The 13,370-nt window shown below is 41.1% G+C and overlaps 1 pseudogene; it reads left to right on the plus strand.

Annotated features, from left to right (window-relative positions):
* The window catches only part of LOC131439185 (uncharacterized), a 150,015-nt pseudogene extending 136,885 nt beyond the window's left edge, over window positions 1-13,130 (plus strand).
* The last annotated feature ends 240 nt before the right edge of the window (window positions 13,131-13,370 follow it).

Below are 13,370 nucleotides of genomic sequence, written 5' to 3' on the forward strand. Positions count from 1 at the left end.
GAACGGGACAGAAGGTGTGGAAAAGCTGGCATCGAGTGGCTACCTTCTTCCAAAGCTGTGGCACAATGAACGAGCTGGGAACTGGCTTTATAGTGCTGGGCAAGATGCGTCAGCGAGTGATTGAGTGGCAGCCGATCGACGCTAGGATGTGTAAATTGAGAATTAAAGGCCTTTTTATCAATTACAGCATCATTAACGTGTACTGCCCACATGAATGGAGACCCGATGACGAGAAAGAAGCATTCTACGTGCAGCTGGAACAAGCCTATGACGGCGGCCCACGTAGAGACGTGAAAATTGTCATCGGTGACATGAATGCCCTGGTAGGAAGTGAGGCAATGTACCGACCGGTAATCGGGCCGAACAACCTGCATGCCGCATCGAATAACAACTTTGCGGACTCCCGAGGAATGCTAGTCAGAAGCACCTTCTTTCCCCGCAAGGATATCCACAAAGCTACCTGGAGATCACCTGACCAACAGACCGTAAACCAAATCGACCACGTTTTGATCGACGGAAATTTTTTCGTCGGACATCAACAGTATTCGCACCTACCACAGTGCGCATATAGATTCGGACCACTACTTGGTTGCTGTATGCATGCGCTCAAAACTTTACCATACGTCGAAACCGAACGTCGCGGTTTAACATTGCGCGGCTCCGGGATGCTGGAGGAGCGATACAGAACAGATTAAACTCAGAATCCCGTAGAAACAAGCGCCAACAGGAAGGCCGAGATCGCGAAGCGATGGAAGAGCTGTTACGAGTGGTAATGCTCTGGTGAAAGCACTGCACTGGGTCGTTACCAAAATTTGGGAGGACGAGATTTTACCGGAGGAATGGATGGAAGGAATCGTGTGTCCCATCTACATAAAGGGCGACAAGCTGGATTGCTGCAATTACCGCGCGATCACTCTGCTAAACGCCGCCTACAAGATAGTCTCCCAAATCTTATGCCGTCGACTTTCACCTATTGCAAACAAATTCGTGGGACAATATCAGGCAGGATTTATGGGCGAACGTGCTACCACGGACCAAGTGTTCGCCATCTGCCAGGCGTTACAAAAGTACCGCGAATATAATGTGCCCACACATCACTTATTCATCGATTTCAAATCAGCCTACGACAAAATCGATCGAGATCATGCACGACTACGAATTCCCGGACAAACTGATACGGTTCGCAAAGCTACGAAGGATCGAGTAGCACGATTTTCAGAAAGTCCGCTCAGCTACTTGGTTTCGCTGATGATATTGACATTATAGCACGCAACTTTGAGAAGATGGAGATGTACGTATCACATCGGACTAAAAGCTGAGGCCAAGCGGATCGGACTAGACATCAATGTGTCAAAATCAAAGTACATGAAAGGCAGGGGCTCGAGAGAAGATAATGTCAGCCACCCATTACGAGTTCTGATTGGCGGTGATGAAATCGAAATGGTCGACGACTTCGTGTACTTGGGCTCACTGGTGACTGCCGATAATGACACCAGCAAAGAAATTCAGAGACGCATATTGTCAGGAAATCGAGCTTACTTTGGTCTGCGCAGGACGCTTCGATCGAGCAAAATTCGCCGTCGTACGAAGTTAACTATCTACAAAACGCTGATTAGACCGGTTATCTTCTACGGGCATGAGTCCAGGACAATGCTAGCGGAGGATCAACGCGCACTAGTTGTTTTTGAACGGAAGGTGTTGCGAACCATCTTTGGCGGAGTGCGGATGGAAGACGGTACGTGGAGAAGGCGAATGAACCATGAACTAGTTGCTGGGAGGACCAACCCTCGTCCAAACGGCCAAGGTCTGGCGGTTTCGGTGTGCCGGGCATGTTGATAGAATGTCGGAGAACAACCCGGTTAAAATGATCCGACCGGTATAAGAAGAAGAGACGCGCAGCGGGGAAGATGGATTGATCAAATTGAGGACGACCTGCGGACCCTTCGCAGCTACCGAGGCTGGCGGCGAACAGCCATGAACCGAGTTGAATGGAGACGCCTCCTGTATACAGCAGAGACCAACGTGGTCTACGACTGAGAGGGTAAGAGTAAGTAACCTGTTGGATCATTCTTCCCATCATATGAAGCTGAACCTGCGCGGGATCATGCTTTCTTGACAAAAAACAACAGCTTTGTTATCTCCGCAGAGAATTAGATACCCAGATGAACAGCCCAAACGGACAAGTTATCTAAGGTATCGTGCAATGGTGTTTGCAGATCAATAGCTTTGGGTCCCGTAACTGAAACCACGCCATTATCTGTAAATTGTCTTAGTGTACATGGGGATACTAGACAGCTGTCAATGTGATTCGGACATTGCTGCGGACTGAGGCATGAGCCTTGCGGGAGACCCATGTAGCTAATTCTCAATGTTGCCAAATCGCCATGTGAAAAATACATGCATTTCTCTGCAAAAGATTGTACAAATAATTATTTATAATCGCTGGAAGTCCATGTTGATGGAGCTTGTCTGAAGAAACATCAATGGAAACTGAATCAAATACTCCTTTTATGTCTAAAAATACAGATACCATTTGTTGTTTTTGAGCGAAGGCAATTTGGATGTCAGACGAAAATAATGCAAGGCAATCATTCGTCCCTTTATTTCTACGGAAGCCAATCTGAGCATCTGACAACAAACCGTTCGTCTCGACCCAAGTGTCGAGATGTCGAATTAAAATTTTTCGAACAATTTTCTGATGCAGGACAACATTGCAATGGGTCTATATGAGTTGTGATTTTAAGTTGATTTCCCCGGCTTTTGAATGGCGATAACTTTCGCCAGTCAGGTGGAACAATATTTTGCTCAAGAAACTTGTTGAACAATTCCAACAAACATCTTTTTGCGAGGTCGGGCATATTCTTCATCAAGTTGAATTTAATTTTGTTCAACATCCATCGGTTCGAGTATTCCCCATTCTCATTTCTTACGTTACGATTCCTCATTCGTCTGGCCGTATTCCAAAAAGAGAGGTTTCTCTTGACAAACCTTCGACATAATGTCTCTAATAGCTACATTTCTTGGTCCGAAGTATGCTCTTGTACTTGGTTTCTAAAACCAAGAATTTTTCAAAATTCTGAGGAGTTACTCCTCCTCGTATTAAAAACGTCTTAAAAGCATTTTGTTCGCGTCTTTAGCATCTGAGCATTCTTTTTCTTACCAAGGGTTTAGAGGCCTTCTGTTAGGCGATGGACCAAGAAATCGTTTGGATTGGGCTTGTTCTGCGGCCTTCAGAATCGAGCAAACGAAGAAGTCATATTCTTCAACTGGGGGTAGCTCTTCCATTGAGTTCGAGGTACTTGAGATACTACTTCGGTATTTAATTTAGTCAACATTTTTTGTCAAATCATATGGAACATTAACTGAATTAGCAATATATTTGTCACTGCTAATTGAAATGATGATTGGTAAATGATCGCTGCCGTGTAAATCAGGAAATACTTTTCAGGTGCAATCTAGTCGAACTGAAGTCGAGCAGAGAGATAAATCTAATGCACTTGAACGTGCAGGAGGTCTTGGAATTCGTGTCATGTTGAAATTGTCGCAAATATTGTTTATAAGGGATGATCTGCTATCATTGTAAACGAAACCCCACATTATTCCGTGCGAATTGAAATCTCCCAGAGTCAATCGTGGAGCAGGAAGGGCTTCGACCATTTCATTAAGCTGTCGTTGACCAACTTGAGCTCTTGAAAGAATATATACCGAAGCTATGCAAATGTCCTTTCTTTTAATGTTTATTTGACAGGCAACCACTTCTTTACTAGAAATTTCAGTAATGTTCAATCTATGAAAGGAATAATATTTCTCAATTCCTAGAAGCACTCTGCCATACGGAGAGTCCCTATCGAGACGTATAATATTAAAGATTTAAAGTTATGTTTGATGTTAGCCATGTTTCGCACAAAGCAAATACATCACATTTTTACTATGCAATGAAACTTTAAATGAATCAAGTTTTGGCATGATGCTTCGACAATTCCACTGCAGGACAGTGATTGAATCATTTGCGGTGGATGATAAATTATCCATCAAATGATACAAAACCTGAGAGAACTGGCCATTGAGCTGATAACTGTTTCAAAAAAGCTCTAGCTATAGGAAGGAATGCCGTTATGATGGTCTTTAGAGGTTCAGAAATATTGAAAGCTGCGAAAATTCAATCTACAATTTTTGAATACTTCAGTAATCCTGTTGGTGAATGTGAAACGGAGCCCACTGGATTATTTTCTGTTCTTGTGCTAGTTCTTGGATTGGTTTGTGAATTTGACAAACTAGGAGGCACAGTTTTGGCTTTTAATTTTGGCTTTTTAGATTTAACACGGGGATCTTTTTTTGAAGGTGTAATTTTAGGTGTCTTTTTTGGAAATTGGGGAGGGGACTTCCTTCTCTTAACAGAACCTTGGGGAATGACTTCACTATTTTCACCAGAGTCAGATTCCTCTGGCTCTATATTTGAAAAACCTTTTTCTGTTTCGAGTAGGGGGAAATCAATAACTGTTTTAAGCATTTCGACATATGTGCGCTTAGATTGTGCTTTTAAGAAAGCTTAATTTTGTCTTTACGCAACTTAAATGCAGCGCATACAGAGAGATCATGAGAACTCTCCCCAGAATAAACACATTTTCAATATTTTTATCGCAAAGACTATCCTTATGGAGCCATTGAAGTTTGATACATTTAGACTTATTACTACATTGCCCGATTTTTTTACAGTTCGTGGAATTCATAACATGCGGTACGAAAAGCCGAACATGAAGACGAATTTTATTGATTTAGACATGGCTAGGCACCGCAGATCCGACATATGTTACTCAAAACGAATCTGAGGGACAATAAAACTTATTTCCATCAACAATCGATGCTAAGTACAATTGCTTTCACTAGAGTATCTTAATTCCCTCAAGCTTGGAGTTTTTAAAACGACCAACTCCATTCGATGGAACAAAACGACCAACTCCATTCGATGTTCCGCGCAAATGACACACGTAAGTTCTATGAAAAGGTGAACCGCTCACGTAGAGGCTTCACGCCACAGGCCGAAATGTGCAGAGATACCAGTGGTAACCTTCTCACGAACGAACGTGAGGTGATCGACAGGTGGAATGGCGAAGTACAAGATACAGAGAACGGCACAGGAATCAATCTGGGTGCACGCTCAACCGACGACAGATTCCCAGCCCATGATCTTTCGGAGATAAGTGAGGAGATCGGCAAGCTGCGGAAAAACAAAGTCGCGGCAATGACCAGTTGCCAGGCGAGCTGCTCAAACATGGAGGAAAGGCACTGGCTAGAGCGTTGCACTGGATGATTTCTAAGATTTGGGAGGAGGAGATTCTACCGCAGGAATGGATAGATGGAGTGGCATGTCCCGTCTACAAAAAGGGCGATAAGCTAAACTGTTGCAATTACCGCGCAATCACATTGCTGAACGCCGCCTACAAGGTACTCTCCCAAATCCTTTGCCATCGTTTATCACCAATAGCTAAGGAATTCGTAGGGGGATTTACTGGAGCCCGCGCCACTACGGATCACATATTCGCGATAAGACAAGTACTCCAGAAGTGTCGTCAATACAACGTACCCACGCATCACCTATTCATTGACTTCAAAGCGGCATACGACACAATCGATCGAGAACAGCTGTGGCAGATAATGCACGAATACGGTTTCCCGGATAAACTGACGCGATTGGTCAAAGCAACGATGGATAGAGTGATGTGCTACGTCCGAGTATCTGGGACGCTCCCGAGTCCCTTCGAATCTCGGGGAGGGCTACGTCAAGGTGATGGACTTTCTTGTTGTTCAATATTGCCCTTGAAGGTGTGATTCGAAGAGCGAAGATCGACACGAGTGGCACGATCTTCCGAAAGTCCGTACAACTTTTTGGCTTCGCTGACGATATTGATATTGTGACACGTAACCTTGAGAAGATTACGGAAACCTACTTCGGACTGAAAACTGAAGCTAGGCGGCCATAAATGCGTCGAAAACAAAATACATGAGAGGAAGAGGCTCTAGAGAAGAAACACTACACCTCCCACCACGAATATTGATAGACGGAGACGATGTCGAGGTGGTTAACGAGTTCGTGTATTCGGGCTCACTGGTGACCGCCGACAATGACACCAGCAGAGAAATTCATAGACATATTTTGGCAGGGAATCGTGCGTACTTTGGACTCAGAAAAACTCTCCGATCGAGAAAAGTACGCCACCGCACGAAATTGACCATCTACAAAATGCTCATTATACCGGTTGTTCTCTATGGCCACGAGACCTGGACTATGTTGGCAGAGGACCAACGCGCCCTCAGTGTTTTCGAAAGAAAGGTACTGAGGTTCAGCTATGGCGGAGTGCAGATGGAAGACGGAACGTGGAGACGGCGTATGAATCACGAATTGCAACAGCTGCTAGGAGAACCACCTATCGTACGTACAGCTAAAATCGGACGTCTGCGATGGGCTGGGCATGTCATAAGGATGTCTGACGACAGTCCAGTGAATATGGTTCTTGAATCTAATCCGACTGGTACAAGAAGAAGAGGAGCGCAGCGAGCAAAGTGGATCGATCAAGTGGAGGGTGATCTCAGAAGCATCCGTGCCTTGAGTGGCTGGCGACGAGCAGCCATGAACCGAGTTATGTGGAGACGTATGCTTGATACAGCAAAGGACACCCCTGGCCAATAGCTGTTAGGTAAGGTAAGTAACTCCATTTTTAAGTAAATCATCGGCTGTCAGACTTGCTTCAGTGACAACACCGTCAATTTCCACCTTTTTCGATGGAATGTAAACTCTATTTTCAAGAACGAATAATTACAGGTTACTATTTTGTTAGCCTGTTTCAAATCGTTAACCACAACTCGAATTTTATCTCTATTGATTTTAGAAATTTCTACAACTTCAGAGAAATGTGATGCCAATCCTTTGTAATTTGCATCAAATTTAATGTCTTTTTTCGCGTCCAAAATAGACTATCCATGGCTATCAAAATGAAAACTTATGTATAGTAAAATCTCAATTATAAAAGAAATAAAAAATTAAATTAAATAGAATCTACCTTCTTGCTGTTGTCTCTGTTCCTCTGTCGTAAAGAACGACGTGAAACTCATCCAACGATTTCCAATTGGCAGTCTTTTGGTACCGTTTTCTGGTATCTCGGTTGCTCTACCGTCGTTGTGGTTACCACTGAACTTGGTGTGCTGCCTGTACTTGGCCCTCGTCTTCGCACCTTTATGCGATGGCACCTCTGTGACTCGTCACTTCTATGCGCTCGCACCTCTATGCTTATGAACGGGATGGCCTTCGTTGCTAGCTTTCCAGTCGGAAAACGTCCCGAATATTTCCTTTGCGATTAGCACTAGCCTGCTACCTACAGCTTAGAGTAGCAGTCGAAACACAACTTCTTCACTTGAATCATTGGTGTAGTTGTTAGTTGTAGTTCGAAATGACGGCGACGAAAGATTGACGTTTTGAGTAGCGATACTGTCGACTGGTGGCATAGGAGGTGTGATCACAGTGGCGTTATCATCTCGGAATTTTGTCCGGCTGCAATAGAGATGGTCTGCTAGTGCTGCTGGTTCGAGCCTGTGTTTTGGTATCTTATAGTTAGTTAGGTTAAACTGTAGATCACCCAGATCGTTCGAGAAATGGAGTGCTGTCATTTACATAATTTTCGGTTGGTTCCTTCGACCCAGAACGATGAAAGCAGCCGGCTGCAACCATTCGATTACATTATGCAAAAAGACTGAATGGTGTCCGTCAAAGTACCGATCATCTTCAAAGCTGAGAGAGTACGTTGGAGAGTTAATTGTATAGCTTCATCAGATAACTCGTTGCGATTGGAAATTTCACGGCACGGGGGGCACAATCAGAAAATACCTGGGCATTCCCTAATGGATTTAGCTACCAAGTTGATTAAGGTAACGCACTTTACGTGGAAACTTTTGAAGCAAAATCGGCAAACTATTTTGGTGCCTCGGATGCTAGAGGAACCAAAACAAACAACAGCATCGCATTTGCTTTTTACCATAGTGTTAGATAGAGCTTCCGGTCGCCTACGACTTGCGCAGAGGTAAAAAGGTGCGCAGAGGTTCGTTATCATCAGCGGGGAAGGTTATTAGACTCTCGGAATTTTGTCCGGCTGCAATAGAGATGGTCTGCTAGTGCTGCTGGTTCGAGCCTGTGTATTGGTATCTTATAGTTAGTTAGGTTAAACTGTAGATCACCCAGATCGTTCGAGAAATGGAGTGCTGTCATTTACATAATTTTCGGTTGGTTCCTTCGACCCAGAACGATGAAAGCAGCCGGCTGCAACCATTCGATTACATTATGCAAAAAGACTGAATGGTGTCCGTCAAAGTACCGATCATCTTCAAAGCTGAGAGAGTACGTTGGAGAGTTAATTGTATAGCTTCATCAGATAACTCGTTGCGATTGGAAATTTCACGGCACGGGGGGCACAATCAGAAAATACCTGGGCATTCCCTAATGGATTTAGCTACCAAGTTGATTAAGGTAACGCACTTTACGTGGAAACTTTTGAAGCAAAATCGGCAAACTATTTTGGTGCCTCGGATGCTAGAGGATCCAAAACAAACAACAGCATCGCATTTGCTTTTTACCATAGTGTTAGATAGAGCTTCCGGTCGCCTACGACTTGCGCAGAGGTAAAAAGTTTTCTAGGATTGGTGACATTTGCGGATTGGTTTATTCAACGCAGGGCTGACTTGACAAAAAATTTACGGAGCCTCGCAAATTCTGATAAATTCTATTGGACAGAAAAATAAGAAAGAGAATTCAATTTCCTACAAGACACTGCGTTAAAAAATATCCAAATTCTTGGCTATTATAGTCCTACCGATGTAACGGAGTTATACGTAGACGCTAGTCCAATTGGTCTTGGAGCCGTTCTGGTTCAATATAACACTCATAATATCGTGTGCCTCTAAAGCGCTCACACCTACAGAGCAGAGGTATCCTCAAACCCAACGAGAAGATTTTGCCGTAGTCTGGGGAGACGAGCGCTTTACCTCATACCTACTTGGAAGATCGTTTATCATTCGAACGGACGCGGAGGCGAATGGATTTATTTTTAGCACAACTCATAGACTTGGCAAGAGAGCAGTTACGCGGGCAGAATCGTGGGCTTTACGTCTTCAACCGTTTGATTTTATAGTGGAAGGAGTAAGTGGAAAGCAAAACCTAGCTAACTCTTTGTCACGTTTGATTCACTTGACTAACTTCGTGGCGTACGGACGTGCCGGGATTTGCAAGGTATGTTCGTGTTGTAACTGGCGGAGCAGCGTGGAAATAAGAATTACGACAGCGGCGTAGGGCAAATGTCAAATACGTGAGTACCCGAGAGAGTCTGTGAGTGCTAGCAAGTTCTATAAGCGCGGCAAGAATAGCAGCTGTATGAGATTACCAATGAAAAACTTTTTAGCACTAGCGCACTATATGTTTTATGGGACGGTTAAAAACAGTTCACAGATGCGAAATATGCGTTATTACGATTAGCACTACTGAAACATAGAAAGTTTGTGGTGGTTTAACACTATTTGTGGGCAATTATCGCTAGAGCAAAAAAGTAAACTTCTATTGACTCGGAATACACTGAACCAAAAAAAACTAGCTTGAATATCTGTTATCTGTGATATTACCTTATCCCCTTCCTTTACTAATATATATATATATATATATATATATATATATATATATATATATATATATATATATATATATATATATATATATATATATATATATATATATATATATATATATATATATATATATATATATATATATATATATATATATATATATATAAATGGATGTAAGTTTGTATGTTTGTAACGCGATAACATCGGAACTACTGAACGGATTGCCACCAAACTTGGCACAGGTACTTCTTGTATATCAGAGATGGTTTAGGGAGTACATTTATATGGGAGGGAGCGTAGCAAGTATCATTACCAAGGGGGGGTCATGGAAAAATTCAAATAACTTGACAAGAATCGATACGTTTTGAAGACCGTAGAAACATTTTGCATACCTTAGATATGACTATATGGGGGTTGGATGTAGCAAGTGTCTTTAAATAGGGGGGTGTAGTGTTTAAAACGGCATAATTCCAAAACTACTGAACGGATTGCCACCAAACTTGGCACAGATACTTCTTGCTCTTCTGAGATGGTCATAAGAATATTTTAATGGGGGAGGGAGCGTAGTAAGTGTTCTTAACAGGGGGAGGTCATGAAAAAATTTCTCTGATTTGACGAGAATAGATACTTTTTTAAGACCATAGAAACATTTTGCATGTATTAGATATGATTATATGGGGGGTGGATGTAGCAAGTGCCTTTAAAAAGGGGGGTGTAATGTTTGTAATGGCATAACTCCGGAATCACTGAACGGATTACTATCAAACTTGGCACATGTACTTCTTGCTCTTCAGAGATGGTCATAAGTGTATTTTATGGGGGGAGAGAGCGTAGCAAGTGTCATAACCAAGGAGGGGTCATGAAAAAATTCATGCAACTTGATGAAAACCGATATTTTTTGAAGATCTTAGAAACATTTTGCATACCGTAGATATAATTTAATGAGGGATGGGTGCAGCAAGTGCCTTTAAAAAGGAGGGTGTAATGTTTGTAATGGCATAACTTCAAAACTACTTAACGGATTGCTATCAAACCTGGTGTAATGTTTGTAATGGCATAACTTTAAAACTACTTGACGGATTGCTATCAAACCTGGTACATGTACTTCTTGCTCTTCAAAGATGGTTATAAGAATATTTCCATGGGGGGAGGGAGCGCAGCAAGCGTCCTTAACAAAGGTGGTCATTAAAAATATCTAATTTGACGAGAATCGGTACTTTTTGAAGACACTTTTTGCACAACTTAGATAAGATTATAAGGATATTCTGTGAGGAGAGGGTGTAGTAAGTGCCTCTAAAAACGAAGTGTAATGTTTGTAACGGCATAACTCCGGAGCTATTGAACGAATTGCTATAAAATTTGGTACAGTTATTTATTGCTCTTCAGAATAAGCCATAAAGGTATTTTTATAGGGCAGAAAGCGTAGCAAGTATTATTAACAAGAGGGCCCATGAAAAAAAATTCATAGAATTTGACAATGGTCGAGAATTTTTGAAGATCATGCAAACATTAGATATGATATATATGGGGGGTGGATATAGCAAGTGCATTTAAAAAGGGGATGTAACGGCATAGCTCCGACACTACTGAACGGATTGCTATCACACTTGGCATAGCTGCTTTTTGCTCTTCAGAGATAGTTGTAAGGGTATTTTTATGGGGGAGAGAGCGTAGTAACTATCCTTAACAGGGGTAATGAAAAAATTTATTCAATTTGACGAGAATCGATACTTTTCGAAGACTATAGATACTTTTTGCGCAGTTTAGGGTATTCGTGTAGGGTGGATGTAGTACGTCTCTCTAAAAAGGGATGTAATGTTTGTGACGGCGGAACTCCGAAACTACTGAGCGGATTGCTATCAAATTTGGCACAAAGAAGCTCTTCAGAAATGATCATTAGGACATTTTCAGGGGGAAAGTGTGTAGGAAGTGTCCTTAACATGGGGGAAGATGGTCGATGACGAAATTTGAAGAGAATCGACATTTAGACTAGAAGGAGGGGTTTTTGAAAATAAATTTTAAACTCCCATTTTTTATAAAACTAGAGAGTGGCAAGAATTTCAAGGTCGTATTTTTCTTTAAATAATTTCAAAAGATCGGGGAATTCAAAGAACTAAGGGAAAATAATCTTTGTCTGCTTATGAACGTGAGTGTATTCAAGTCTCAGCATAACTACATAACAACAAAACGAATCGCCATCAAGTTCGTCACATGTACCAAAGGTGGGAATTGACATTTTTTTAAAAGCACAGATACTTTCTACACTACTCAGGGTAATCATTTAGTAAGTTCACTGACAAAAAGGAAGTTAAATTAAAATAGATTATTAGGTTATTTAGAGGGTGAGAGAGTGGAGTAAGTGCCCCGAACATGGAAAGTGAAAGGGAAAATTGATCGGGTTTTACGAAAAATTGGTACTTCTTTACGAGTACAGTATATTTCTAGCAACTAAGTGAGGTTTGTCGAGAATACCATGAAAATTATGGTTATTGATAGATCTGAGATGGGGCACTGATCATTCGCAATCTGAACATGAACGGAGTATTGTTCGATCGGGTTTCCGTCTAAGTTATGTTTCACTACAAGAGTAATTCACTAAGCAGGACAACTTCGAGAAGTTTTTTCGGTCTTTCCTTCACGAAACATAACCGAGCAACGTCGGGTAATTCAGCTAGTATTTCCACTGTTAAACATATCCAGCTATCCACGATGATCGGTAAATTTCGTAGTTGCTGCGAGAATTATCTTAAAAACCAGAAATTTGTTGCACATAATACAAGCAAAGTGCATTTTTCTAATAATACAATAGTAACGAGCAGAGTTATGCAGTGAAATTTAATACAATATTTTTACTTGGTTAGTATCCTGTAACCTTGAAGTTTCAAAACAGTTATCACTTCCTCTTACATGAAACTAAATGCAACTATTTTTTTCTATTCTTTCAGAGTAATAAAAAATCGAGAGACATGGTTTACAACTATCCCTGCCAGTTCATCATCTGAAGAAGACGTTGATATGAAGTATGAATGACATCAAATTGACTTTTAATTCCAGACAATAGAAATGATTTCAAACTCGGAGTGGAAGTTATTTGAACGAATAAATTTTCCGTTCAAGTTTCTCACTGTTAATGGAGAATTATATTCTCGAACGACAAAACCAAAACAGATATGCAGAACTGAATAAATGAATGAATGATGTGAAAAGTCCGAGTTTTAATAACAGTACGGTATAAATAGTATATAAATATAAAAACATGTTGCGCGCTCTATCTACAAACCATTGAAAACCGTTAAAAAGTTAAACAAAAAGTATATTCAGAATCCATTTTTAAATTCTCATTTTTTCTAGAAAGTATAGGCACCAGCTCATATATATTATGAATACATATAGAAAAACGTACCATACTCTACAACAAACCTAAAAACCATTAAAAAGTGAAACAACCAACGTTATCAAACACAAAAGTCGCATATTATACATTCGTTTTTTTCTGGTTTTCTTACATAACATATCCAAAAATGTAAAAAAAACCGGTAAGTGGTTATCAAGTTATAAATTAAAAAACCTGTTTAATGATGCCTTTCACAAATTTTCTCCTGTATATTACAGCACAAATTCCCCGAAATGCTACAATTTAAAAAAGTTTTATAACTAGTTTTGAAGATTTTTGTTGCATAGTACTGCTACATTGATATACTACATTT

This window comes from Malaya genurostris, chromosome 3 (assembly GCF_030247185.1).
Source record: "Malaya genurostris strain Urasoe2022 chromosome 3, Malgen_1.1, whole genome shotgun sequence".
Classification (NCBI taxonomy): Eukaryota; Metazoa; Arthropoda; class Insecta; order Diptera; family Culicidae; genus Malaya; species Malaya genurostris.